Source organism: Melozone crissalis, unplaced genomic scaffold, assembly GCF_028551555.1.
Source record: "Melozone crissalis strain CALT ecotype California unplaced genomic scaffold, PUWL_Pcris_2 ptg000027l_1, whole genome shotgun sequence".
Lineage (NCBI taxonomy): Eukaryota > Metazoa > Chordata > Aves > Passeriformes > Passerellidae > Melozone > Melozone crissalis.
In genome coordinates this window covers 61,183,230-61,196,691 of record NW_026535805.1, presented here as the reverse complement: position 1 = coordinate 61,196,691, position 13,462 = coordinate 61,183,230, and the positions used below count along the sequence as shown (strand labels likewise).

General features: G+C 43.7%; 1 protein-coding gene across 4 annotated transcripts in view; it reads left to right on the top strand.

Moving 5' to 3' along the window:
- The window catches only part of HPCAL1 (hippocalcin like 1), a 253,210-nt gene that overhangs the window by 198,723 nt on the left and 41,025 nt on the right, over positions 1-13,462 (top strand). For 2 of the 4 annotated variants that reach the window (XM_054279685.1, XM_054279684.1), the window contains one exon: positions 5,184-5,230. The exons of 1 other annotated variant lie outside the window; for it this stretch is intronic. The gene's annotated coding sequence lies outside the window, so the exon portion shown is untranslated. Of the gene's footprint in view, positions 1-5,183; positions 5,231-12,299; positions 12,324-13,462 lie in introns of those variants that run through there. One more of the 4 variants, XM_054279687.1, reaches the window with a different exon arrangement.

Here is a 13,462-nt window from a genome sequence, read left to right as displayed (position 1 = left end):
GGCTTTGTGAACAGATGTAAGTACCAGTGGTAAAGCAACAGGCTTCAAGTTGCAAAAATTGATGTTGGAAGGTTGTCTAAGTAAACTGCAGAAGGGAAACCCTGGAGGCAGAGAGCTGGCAGGAATTGGACACCTGCTAAAAATGCAGGCTGCTTTACAGCATGTGAAATCAAAGCAGCCTTGGGAGCCTGTTAAAGCTATTCAGCCAATAGGTGTAGAAGGTGTTCCAAATAAGCAATACATGGCCTCCAAAGAATGTTTTGAACACCTCCCTGTTGCTATTTCCTGATACTGTCAGTGCCTGGTGTTTCCTCCATGCTCTGGCACTCTTACTATTATTGTAGGTACTGAGGGTGTTGCAAGCACATTGCTTAGGTGAAATGGTAATGGGAGAGGTGCCACTAGAGGAATCTGAGGCAGAATAAAGAGGGCAGCTGTGGACACAGCATCAATCTCTCTCAGCAGTGCCAGCCTCTCAGGTGATGCACAGTCCAAGGTGTTTCTGCACTGCAGCCACAGCAGGGTATTGAGAAGAACACTTGAATTAGCTTTTACATTAGCCAGTGTCTAATTCCCTAACTGTAACACCCTGGAGGTCAGGAAGGGCTGCAGAACCTGCCCAGGAGCCTGCACTGGGCTGTGACGGTGTCTGGGCTCTCTTAAGTCAGGTTGGCAGTGCTTTTGGGCAGCGACTGTCCTTTGGTGGCCAGAGTGAACTGACCAACAGCTCTGCTGGAATGTGGGGGCCTTGGGGCCTCTGTTTCTGCCAGGGAGTTTGTTTCCTGGCATTGTGGGCTGAATCATATGTGGAGGTGGGCTCCAGGCATGGTGGTTTATGGGCCTGGTGTGAGAGATGGGGAGGAGAAGGGGGTGAGACCTGAGTGGCAAGAGACTGTGCATTAGAGGAAGAAGTCAGTGGGCACACTGCAGAGCAGCTGGTCAGCAGCACAAGGGCTGGCATGGCTGCATGTGCTGTCTGGGTGCATCCACAGGCACGTGCAGGAGTGAACAACCAAAGCTGAGGTGCAGTGCTGGGTGATGAGTGAGCTGGTGGGGGGCACTGGAGGAAAGTTAGAGTGGAACAGAACAGCTCAGTTGTAAAGATCCTGCAATGACCATTGAGCCCAACTGCAAAGCCACGGGACAATTAGTTCTTTCCTGTCCGTGGAGTATTGCTGCCCACACGTGAAGGGAACGGCAAAACCGTGTGTCCTACAAGCCTTCATCAGCTTGTATTTGCAAGAAAAAGATTTAAAAACCCCACCCCATATTTATAAAATAGCAGAGTCTACTTGTAAAAGGAATTGCAAATAAAGGAATGCAGAGTCTTAGTGTAGTCCTGGGAGTATCTCGGCTGCTGCGAGATACTGTGTGGTGTTTGCAGGCAGGGCACGCCACCCACAACGTGGCAATGTTAATGACAGTATTGATTTGTCTTCATGCAGCTATGAAAGCTGAACCTCAGAGGTGTGGGAGGGCTTTTTCGGTAATTGGCATCAAGATTGATGAAGGGTAGGATCAACCCAAGGGGAGCACATGGAGGCTAGAACAGGGCAGGGTGAAACAGTGACCAGTACAGGAAGAAAAGCGGCCACAGCACTTGAGGCTTCTCCATCGAGTAGAAAGAATCTGCTGAAAATGTAATGCCTATGACTCAAAGTAAAGGAATGGGGTTAAAATCACTTTGGAGAACAAGACAAAAGAAAAGTAAAGGTGTCTGCAGTGCCTCTGGTGCAAGCCAAGGCCTGTCCAAGGATTTTGCAGAACATGGCAGAGCTGCAATGCCTGCAGGACAGGCAAGGGTGGGTGATATTTGACCTCTCAGAGGGAGTATTACCCCTGTCAGATCAAAATGTGTTCTGAAAAAATAATTTGTCACCTTGGTTTCTCACGTCTCTCAGTTAAGCTCTCATTGTAAGGAGGATCTTTACATATGATTGTTTGGAGCAGTCTTCTTAAGCTTTTTGGTAGCAGCTCTGAAAATAGTAGACTGATGCACTCACCTCTTCCTGCCCAGCCTCCAAAAGTTTCTGACATCTCTTCCTTTAATTCTGCTTTGTAATTGAATTTATGCCATGAGTTTCTTTTGCTAATTCATTTATAGCATACTTTTAATTGTCAGTGAATTTGAATACTGCATGGACTGTAAACATAGAAATTAATGTGTGCTATCCAGTTACCCTCTACTCCTGCAGGTTGGAACAATGGTTTTATGTTATTTCAGACATCCCTGAAAGTCTTTTGGGATGCCAAATTCCATTTACTTTGAGCATATAAATATGGCCAAATAATATTGCACTATTTGACTTGTTGGATGGGGAAAGTACAACAATTTTGTAGCAGCAACACAGAAGAGAAAGTAAAAGTTTGTGGGTTGTGTTTCCTATTTTGCCATTGACCAAGTTCCGTCCCTATGTTGTTTTTCCATTGGGGTTCCTTTGTTTTGCAGCTTGGAGAAATAACATCCATCTCTCTGGAAGATAAGGATACTAAGTTTTTATCATAAAAAGATGTTGAATCTAAAATGATTTGCTTAAATGTTTTAGTTTCTGCCAGTTTGCAACATTTATGAGTGCCTGCCCAGGGATCTCAAGAGCAACAGAAAATTTCATGGTACTAGAAAATGTATTGGAGTTTACTTCCTGGGAGCAGAAGACTGGTGTAATTAAAACCTGCCCTGATAAGGGAAGCTACCAGGATAAAACAGGAATACAGTCATTTAGGGGGTACACACTTAAGGGGTTTTCTCTTTGCCTTTGTTTTTCCTTCTAGGCTTTTTGGGCCTTAGGGAAGTTTGTTTGAAGCTGCTCCCCAGATGATGGGAAGATGCACAGGGAAGGTTGGTGTTCAGTACAAGCCATTCAAGCTGCACCACTCACCAGTCATAGGGCACCTTCAGGGGGTGACTGGTGACCCCATGTCAGGGCTGGATACCCTGACCTCACCTCTGTGACACTTGTTTTGTTCTGTGATTTGTAGAAGGAGCTGTATTTCCACTGGCTGTTTGACTTCTTTTCAATTTCTTCTCGGTCTTTACTTCTGAAAACCTGTGGAGAATTTGTGAGGTTACCATAACAATCAAAAACCAAAATATATAGTGCTAATTTTTTTAAAAGGAGGAGATGGAATTGCAGTGCAGTCACTCTGACTTTTATTACAGTGTTTTTCTGGAAGTTAATAAATTATTTCCCTCCTAGTCATCTTCTGGGTGCTTATGAGTAACAGTCAGCATGGGTTAGTTTGGAACAGATAATGTCAGACATCCTAATTACTCTCTGAAGCAGGCTAACACGTCCTATAGATTGAAAAAGAGCAGATGATATGATTTACTCAAATCCTAGTTAAGTTTTTGGTGATGTTTTGATATTAATAGGAAAAAAAAAAACCTACGGAAAATAAATTTGGTTGAAGCTTATGGATAGTGCAAGGCTGGTGTGCTGACCATGATCCAGACTTAGCTTCTGTGTGTGATCAAGCTCAGAAGTGGTGTTGTGTGAGAATTTTCAAAAGTGGACCCAATGGCATGAGTCATTGTTACTGATGCATTTGATAAAATACTCAACAAGTAGGACCAAACTAGGGGATATTACAAGTACTTGGGAGGAGAAAGTTATTTGATTTTCAAGTAGCTTTGGACAGAACCAGAAGATGACCTTGGAGGGTCCATCATTCCCACCAGAAGGCTTTTAGTGTGGGTTGCATTTATCTCTGGTGAGTGAGTTGGCTGTATAGAACACTCAGGGATGGTTGGAGGGCTTCCATTGAAAAGTGTTGTGGGGTCATGGTGGGTCATACATTGCTTTTGCAGCATCATCCTGCCCCAACAGCAGCAGACACATGCTTCCATAAACAGGGGATGGACTTTGTGTCCAGTGTTGGGATCTCCTGGTGCTTTGGCATTGCTGGAGTACTAAAGCCTGCTTGGGGCACTGCACCTGAGGGAAGATGTAAAAAAATGGAAAAGGCCAGCAAGGATCTGAATAACAGGACTCAAGGGGAATGATGGGAAGGAATAAGGGTGTTTGTTCTGGAGAGGGGGTGTAGGATTGGCATGAGGAGTTTACAGTGTCTGCAAACAGCAGCAGCTTGCTGTAAGGGGAGAAATATGAAACCCTGTAGGGGTTAGGGCCAGTGGAAATGAGTGTGAGTGGTATCATGAAAAGCAGGAACTCCTCCTTGTAGGGATGGTGAAGTGTCAAAAGGAGGCTGTTGGGAGGCTTTGTCTGGGATGTCTGTGGCTGGGGTTTGGCATTGGGCTGGCCACATGTGTGTGCTAGGTGTGGGCTGGAGGCACCTGGGAGCTAAACACAGTGGGACGTGTTTGCAGAAGTTACAGGGTTACTGGGTCAGACAGGGATCTGGCAGGAAAGAAGTTGGTCTATTGAGTTGGAGAAGATGAATTCTTCCAGCTGAGCTTGGCCTTGCTGGTGGAGGAGAATCATGGTCAGCTCTGTGGGAGAAGGAATCTGAGCAAGTCACTTGCTTTCGATTTTCTAATCCACAGATTTTGAGAGATTAGGAATCACAGGAGAAGGTGAACCTTGCTCCTGGTGCTCTTATCTGTGACTCCTTGAAGCCTGATGAACCCTCAGCATTCAGAGCTGACAGATGCTGATGGGATGCAAATTGCTTTATTTTTTTTCCTTGAGAAACATGCTCAGTGAAAGAAAAGTGATTTCTAACCTTTCAGAGCAATGCTCAGTGGCGGCAGTAAACTTGGAACTGGCTCTCTCATATTCTTCCTTTATTTTGTTCCAGTTTTTACATCTTGGTGTAGTAATATTCTGTGGTATGAGCTAAGCAAACCTTCTGAATCTGAACTTAAGACTTACTTATTTTGGAAGATGAATTTTTCCAAAAAAATATTTAAAATAAAAAGGGTGATTTCAACAGATTGTTGAACATCAGAAGAATTTGCTGTCTGAATTCAAGACAAATCTGTGCATTTTTCAACATGGAAATATTTCTTATTTCAGGACAAATAATAAAATGCAAATACACAAAGCTGTTTCTCATTGTAGGGTAAGAACTGGAGCAGGGTTTTTGCATGGTTAGACTATTTCTGGTGGTTTTTTTTTGAACGGGGAACAGTAGCTTTTACAGGAGAGGCCAAGAGTGTGAAGATTGTCACTTAGAGAAAAGCTGTAATGTAAAGCATGTTTGGTTTGTGCCCTCTCTTCCAGGTAATCGAGCCCTGTGGACCTTCTCTGAAGAGATTCCAAAATAGGTGGTGAGTACTTTGCAGACCCTGCTCCTTTTGAGGCACTCTATAATTTAGTAATAGTAAAACTAAGTGAGAAATAGAAAACGCAGGCTTTTTGTTCTGCATTGAGTGCAGAAGTTCGCATTTGCTGAGTTAATGGTGTGCTTTAATTTTAAAGCTGGCAGGGCTAATCTTTAAGCAGGGGTTTGTTGTCAAAATGTTAAGATTTGCACTTAATAATAACCTTTGCACTAAAAATAATTTCCTGAGATTGCATAAGTGAACTGTTACATCTAAAAAAATACTTGACTTTAGAGATAATCTGTACAAATTATGCTGCATTTTTTACTAAAAGCCTACACATCCCACTGGGGCGGTGTTTTCTGTGTCAGAAAGCAATCTTAGAATTTTTTTCCCTTCTGTTTTGTCCAAGGTGTTAATCTAAAGGAATGCAACTTCCAGAGAGTTATATGAGCTGCATAACCCATGCTAATCTCTGCCACATGTGACTGATTTTGTTCTGCCTGCACCCAAGGCTTCCACGTATTTCATTTTTATGCACTTCATTAGGTTCTTATTTGTGAGTAAGTGAAACATTAAATCAGTCAAGAGCTGCAGGAGGATGAGATTGCTAAGAACTGCCAATTGGTGCCATTGCAGGTGCAAAATGCTGATGTCAATCAGTGCAATTTCTTTTCCTCTGCTGGAGCTGGTCTCTCCGATGGTGCCAGCTGAGACTCTGCTCTGTAACGCCCTTTGCTGTTTGTTTTCGTTGTTTCTAGAGAAATACATACTCTATTTCCTTTTTCAATTCTAGATTTCTTTCCCATGAGATGAACCAAATTATATAATTACCCATTAATTCCTCAGGAAGTTCATTCTTTCGTTGCATTTCCCTAGTGCACAGGATACAGGCCATTAGAGCTCTTGTGTGTTCAGACTGACTAATGAACCATGGCCGAGTGCCCCAAACCTCTAATGGACTCCTCTGTCTTCCAAATCTGTGCACTTCCCATAGATCAGATGTCTTTTGATACACATGGTCCCAGGCTGATTTGAAGTGTCCATACAGTGAAATGTAGCCATCTGCACTGGTCATTTCTCAGGGCAGGGGAGGATGATGGAGTTTGGTGTGTCTGTCAACTTAAATATGGGGAGGATGATAGAGTTTGGTGTGTCTGTCAACTTAAATATGGGGAGGATGATGGAGTTTGGTGTGTCTGTCAACCTAAATATGCGTTCACTGTGCTAGAAAATGGTTACTTGGTATTTATAAGGGGCTTACTTAACACCCCTTAAATGTATATCTTATCAACTCCCTCTTTCAGCATTCCTTCCTTAGTAAGCTGTCGTACACTTATTTTCTATATTGAGCCTTACGTTCTAACACTTGAGTTTTATGAGCCCAAATCACGAATCCCATGTGCCTTTCTCAAGAATGCTCTTGTGAGCAGTAGCTTATGAGCCCTCCTCTTCCCCAGCCCTGCAGATAGGATGGGATCTGTATTGTAAACCTGCATGGTTTGTATTGCTAATTTCTGTACTGAGACCTGAATATTCAGTGGATCTTCTCTGAAAGGTTGAAAAATGAAATAAATCTCTTCTTTGAGGGTAGAGAGGAGTATGAGATGGGTGACAGTAATACCATGTGTACAAAATCCAGGTAATTTTAAACTGTCTCTTTAAATTGTACTTAAAATTGGATTTTCTTGTTTTCTTGTTTCAGGTAACACCTGAACAGGGTATGAGTAAAAAAATCACTTGTTGATACTCCAGACTGTTTAATCTGTGTTTCTCCTGGGTAGTCTCTTTGGGTAGAGCTTTGAGAAGCTCCTGTGGTCTTTCCTGGGAGCTTGGGCTCCTGAAGCGCTTTTGCTAACAGAGCTTAGAGTTGTTGGGTGATTGTACATCGCATTCTTTGATGCTTCAATGGTCTGTATTCCTCATGTTTTCAAGTTCAGGTGTGTCCATGATTTCAGTTTGGGAATTCATATGATCCATACCAGCAGAAGGTTCATCTCCAGAGGGTAACAGCTCCTGTATGGAGCCTTACAGTGGTCAGGCTGCATCAGTTCATGTTTAACATGGAGTAAGAGGCAGACTTGAAGGCAGACCAGTCCTGAGACGGATGGGTATTGTCCAAAATGTAATGTGTGGCAAGTGGCACATGGATGGCTTCAGAACAAAGTATGAAACTAAAATGTGTATGAGCCTGCCTGAAGGTAGCTTCATTTTTACCCCAGCTAAGCACATCTGGAAGTGAGGGTGCTGGCCATGGAAAGGGGAATTGACATTTGGATGCTGTCCTGCTGGGATAGCACAGGTCTGATGCAGCAAGCTGCTTACCTGTGTTTCTGCCTGTAAGCACATAAGCAGCTCTGGGCAGGGAAGCCCAGGGAGCCAGACACATGATGGGACATGCACCCATCAAGGCCACCCTGCACAGGACACCTGAATGCACAGCTGGGCCAGGGGCCCCGTGCCTTGGCTTGTTCCAGGGTGCTGCTGGGTGGCTGTGCTGGGAGGTCAGAGCTGGGATGTGGTCAGGCGGGCTGTCTCTGTCTGGGTGCAGTGCAGGGGCTGTGGTGCTGGCATTGCTGTGACCTCTGCGCTGCTCTGGAGGAGCACATAAGTGGCTGTGGCCCATGGCCAGGGAGGGCAGAGGATGGGACATGAGGTGGTGTGAACATCATTTCAGAAACTGCCTGCTGCTGGCATGGACATGGGGCTCTGAGTCTGGAACAGGGCTCCCTGCTTCTCTGGTCCAAAGCTGGGGTGTTTGGTGCATGAAAGTGAAAGTTATTGCAGCCAGACTGACAGATCTGTCCTACCAAACTGTCTTTGAGAAACATCCTATTTTTAAACTGAAAGCTGAGTTAAGACCTCTGCAGCCTTTGTGTTTGTGGGAAGGGGGATCCCCTTGAGTGGGAGGTTGCAAGAAGTACTGGAGGCCTGAACTTCTGAACATATCTCAGGATCACCTGTGGCAAGGCATGGAAGTCAGGGAATGTTCTTGCAATTGGTGTTGGGAAATTTGTTGGAAATATGCTGTATGTTCTGTGCACAGAGCAAGGGCAGGGGCATGTCCCCATGACCTGGCTTTGGTCATCACTAGACATCCCCCCTCACCAGGATCTCCTCATCCTTGAGTCCTGGTGCCTTTCAGCTTGACTCTGCCTCTACTGCCCTTGTCAGCATTTCTCTGCCTTCTCTACAGCCTATCTTTATCCCCATATCCAGGGTCCCATGGGATCACCCTTCCTGGTGAAGAAAAAATCCCAGCAGCAGTGCCAGGCTGAGCATCAGGGCAGAGAAGGAAGTAGGCAAGATGTGGGAATTTGAGGCTGTGTTCTCCTTCCCCTGGGCATTATCTGCACTACAGCCTTGAAAATCTGCCTTGTTTCAGAGCTCAAACTCAAGTCCTCTTGGGGAAAGGAAGACCTTTCAGTTCTGTTAACTTTTCCTGTTACCTTTCCCTCCTTTCTGGAGGGAGCTGTGAGGGCCACATGTCTGCCATACATAAATCTATACTGTGGGTACAGGTAGGGGAGATGGAAGTGCAATTAACTGGAAAATGTGTCTTAAAAAAGAACAAATGGGAGCACAATAGCAAATGAAGCACCTTTTGTGAGTAGCTTATGTAACAAAGTAATTGAAAGTAATTCATTATGATTTAACATGTCTTCAATCAAAGCTTCCAATTTTTTCCTTAGCCACCTTTAAAAATTGCTATTTGAGTCTTCAGCTTTTACATTCTTCTTATAAATAGGTTTTACTGATGTCTCCTCTGTTTAGACCTTCTGTGTTGTACTGCACTTTTACTTTCCATATTCACTGTTTGCTCATTCAAGGATGTTAAGAAAAAAACCCCAGAATGACTGTGCAACACTGCTGTTCAGCTGTGTTTGTTTTATGAATGAATCTCCTGAGTGCTCACAGGCTTTGGGATTGCTCACTTTTCAAAAACTTTTAAAATTCAAACTTTTTCCTTAATTCTTTACTGTGATGGGAAAAAACTAAAGCAGGCTTTCTTTCTAAAAAAGTACACACTTAGCCTCTTAGCCAAGATTTCCAAGCTAGAAGATAGTGAGGCTCTGTAATTGCCCTGTTTTCCCCACTGTGCTCCCCCAAACTCCACCTGCCTTCTCCATTTTGTAGAGATGTTGCTATGTAGCATGAAAAAGGAGTGGCTCCTAATGCAAGTCTCTCGTGTTGATTCACTGCTATACAACTGTTCATCCCCTAAGAGTGTGGGATTACCAAGCATTATCATGCTCAGATTGACTCAGGTAGTACTATTTTTATTTAAGCTGTATTAAGGTATCGTTGTGAATCTTTGGTCTTGCAGCATGGGTGTAATACGATTTACTATTTTTATAAAAAATCAACATGTCTGTACAAATCCTGTCTATGGCAAGAGCTGCAAAGATTAGTCATGAACTCAACACTTTTTTGTTCCCTCTCTCCTCTACAGTGAGTTATTATATTTTTAATGTTCCTGTGACCTCTACTGTGCTAGCCAGGCTCAGAATAAAATAAGGTGGTGCCTTGGCTTTTGCTGTCAGGGACTTGCTGGGAGAAGCTTTGGTGTGAGTGGGGGGCTTTGGTGAAAGAGGGAACAAGGTTTGGGAGTGCTCAGTGGAGTTTCCTGGGCAGTCACCAAGGGAGTGCAGTGGGTTTCACCCACCTGAAGCCTTGAGGACCCTTCTAATTCAAGCAAATGAGACTTGCCATGACCAGCAATTCTGTCCATCCACCTTGCTGGCTTTTATATCAGGCCCCACCAGTCTTCATTTTAAAAAATGGTAATTTAGAGTGGATCCTTACCTTGCTCAGGTCCTTCTCATTACCCTGCAGCAGCTTGGTACCCTGGTAATGCAAAGATAAACGTGCATCCTAGGGTTGAGCTTGGCTAAGGGATGCAGTCAGAAATATCTCCAGACAGCCTGTCTGTCCAGCTGCATGCCTGCAGGTTGGATAGACTGCCAACCACTGTGTTTCCAGAGGGGAACTAAAAAAATCATGGCCTTTCTTGGAAAGGGAATGCAATGAGATGAGGCCTGATTTTCCTCAACTGGGACAAATATGAAGATGATCAAAATAAGTTCCTTTGCTGAGTGGAGTTACCACTAAAAGTCAACGTGGTTTGCAAAGATGATGGGTGCAAAAACTGCTTCACTACATTGCTTCCGTGATCTAGGAATTGCACAGCAGAGTTACAGTAGCCCAGGGAAATATTCCCTAAAGCTGCTTGGATGTAGCTCCCTTTCTGGGGAACTCAGTAAAATGGAGATTGCCACTCCTAGACTTCCCACCTCCAGGATTCACTGGGATGGGGGCTGCTCCAGGGCTGGGAATGCAGCACTGTGTCCTGAGGGGGAGTTTCTGGGAGCCTTTCTGGCCTTCATCAGCATTTGGAAGGAGGGCTGTTGGAGAGAGAGGCTGAATGTGGGCATCCTCCTGGGCTCTGTATCCTGGGACAGCCTGGCTGATGAGCAGCTTAATTGCTGTAAGTAGCTCATGGCACCCAAAGGCAGCAGGAGGCAGCCATGGCTGTGTTGAGTGTGGTCTGCAGTTGTGTATGACATACAGAGAGACAGAAGGAGCATTTCCATCCCCATCAAGCCTTCATTTGAAACAAGGGGGGCATTTAATATGGGGGGGGGGGGGGGTTACAACCTTCTCCTTAATTACCAGGAATGCAGAATAACATTCAATAACTGCTTGACTGCTGTCTGAAGTAGAAAAGAAACATGTGGTAATGGTTGGGTGCTCCATGGTTCTGTGTGGGCAGCACTGTGTCCAGTGAATGGGGAGAAGATGCTGTGGGTTTGCCAGTGCAGATCCCCAGCCAGGTTCTTGCAGAGTCCTGTTCCCTGCTGACCATGAGCTGTTGCAGCAGGTATGGAAATCAGCTGGTGAATTCTCCATTACACCATTTAGGGTAAAGGAACATAAAGTGCCAATTTTGCCATAACAAAATACATGGATAATTTTGACATAGGATGCGCATTGCTTTGTTAATGGTTTCGTTTGGCAGGCTTCCTTTGGGACATTTTTGGGATGGGGGGAGTTCCCCAACAGCACCAAGTGCTGCGTGTGCATCTGCTGTTATGTGCAGACATTGCCTCCTCCTGCACGGTGTTCCAGTGGAGTTCCAGCAGAGCACCAGTGGGGCTGCTGAGGTGCAAACTTTTTGTGTGAACAAAGAGCGTCTCAGCTAAGCCAGGCAGTTTTGTTTCCTTCTCCCTATGCTTTTGGTATTTATAAATATCACCCTTGGGCTACCATAAAATCTGGTCTCTTAGCAGTCAAAATCCAGCTGTTCCTTTCCAGAGAGCTGATATGAATTCCCAGGAAAAACAGACATGGCCATCAGTCCCTTGTCTAGATTTTGTTGTTGTCTGGACAGAAGCATTGGGATCTGCAGTTGGACTAGATGGTCACTCTGTGTCTTCTTCCAACTAAACTACTTTGTTCTATTCAATGCAGACAGGATTGGAGAGCTGGAAGAAGACTGGGCTGTAGGTCCCAGCTGTAGCTGTTTTCCTGATTTCGAGCAGGAGTGGTGGGAGAGATTTTCTTTGCTAGATACTTGCTGGCTGACTGTCTTATACCCTAAAGCCCAAAAATTCATTATCTCAATATTGAATTCATCAGTAAATTAAGTGTAGTAAATCTGTTACAGTAAAAATGAAGTGAATTAAACTACAGAAGTTTTTATTCCACCCAAAAAATCGTATTTCGCCTTCATTGAATTTCAAAGAGGATATAATTTGTCATTTTATTCAATGAAATGCCACAGGCAAAATAATTTAGGAAAAATGTTACTTTTTGTAATTTGGGGAGGAAATTTCATTTTAGGTATTTACCATCCAGAAATTGTTTTGTTGCACATCAGTATTAAGACATATCCTTACGGGTGTAGATCATGTCTCATTAGTTGTTATTTAACATTACTGCTTATTTGTCAGAATAGTTAATTATCTAGTTCTGATAATTTATATTGGAATCACTAAGGCAGCTTGTTTTTAAATCCTTTCTTTTTCTAGGTGAAAATACCTTCTCTCTGAATGATAATGAAATATTTTAATGCTGCAACAAGGAGCACAATAGATAGGTATGTTAATACAAGTGCCTGAAAATATAAAATTGAGAATGTAAAATCTGTGCTCACTGGTTTCAGAATATGCCAGGAATACCTTCCCCGAGTTTTCACATGTTTTGTAACTCTTTTGAATCTGAAGAAAAGAGCCTTTTTCTTTCATTTTGGTTGGTTATTTTGTTTTAAGTTTGACCAAGTAGAGTTCATAGACTCAGCTCTTCAGTCACAGAGTGAGGTAAGAGGATTGAATGGTCCCTGTTTTCCACTATAAAAATAGCGAGAGGTGAATTTACCTGCAAAGTGGCACCTGAGTGGAGGACTGATAGAAGATAGCAAGTGCAAAAGGAATTTCACAGCCGACAGGTACTAAATTATGCATTTTGTGTGGTACCTGGGAAATGACTTCTGAGTGTCCTCCTGAATCAGTGTGTTTTAAAGATCATAGCCTGGGACTCTAGAAAAAAGGGTTTGGTTTTGCAGGTTATCTGGTTCTTCAGTTGTTTCCAAATGTTTAGCAACTTTGTGGTAGTGTTCCCCTCCAGCCACGTTTTCTCTGCGCCCTGGATAAAGTGGGACTTAGTAGGAGAGTGGGCCTTGTCATGCTTTCCACCCCTTCTGAGTCCTTCCCATGATGATAAAGAATATATAAACAAATGCAGAAGTTTTATTTTATTTCTCATTGCATCTCAAGCATCCTTCTCCCAAGCTCTGCAAGATGCCCCAGCTGGGGATGATGATGTCTCTGCCTGGACAGCCAGGCATCCTGGGGGAACTGAGCAGGATCCACCTCCATCACAGCTCCCACGCAGAACACAGGGTTTGTTATGCCTAAACTTGTAAGAAATGGTTTAATAATGGGAATATCAGCAGACCCCTGAGTATAATGCTGCTGCTGTATGCTTTCATAAATCTAAGGTTTAGGTATGACAGTTAGGATACATGGCATTGGGAGTATGTGAAACAGCAGTCATTAAACAAAAATGAGCTTTTAAACTAATGACAGCTGCCTAAATGGCTTTGCAGTGAAGCAGATTCCCTGAGGCTACCATTCTTCAAATAATACAGGTCCTATTGACTTTAAAAAAAGCAGGAAAATATTTTGTTTTCATGCTGTAGTACTGCTTTTGCATTCATCCCAAAGGTCAAGCTGTGAA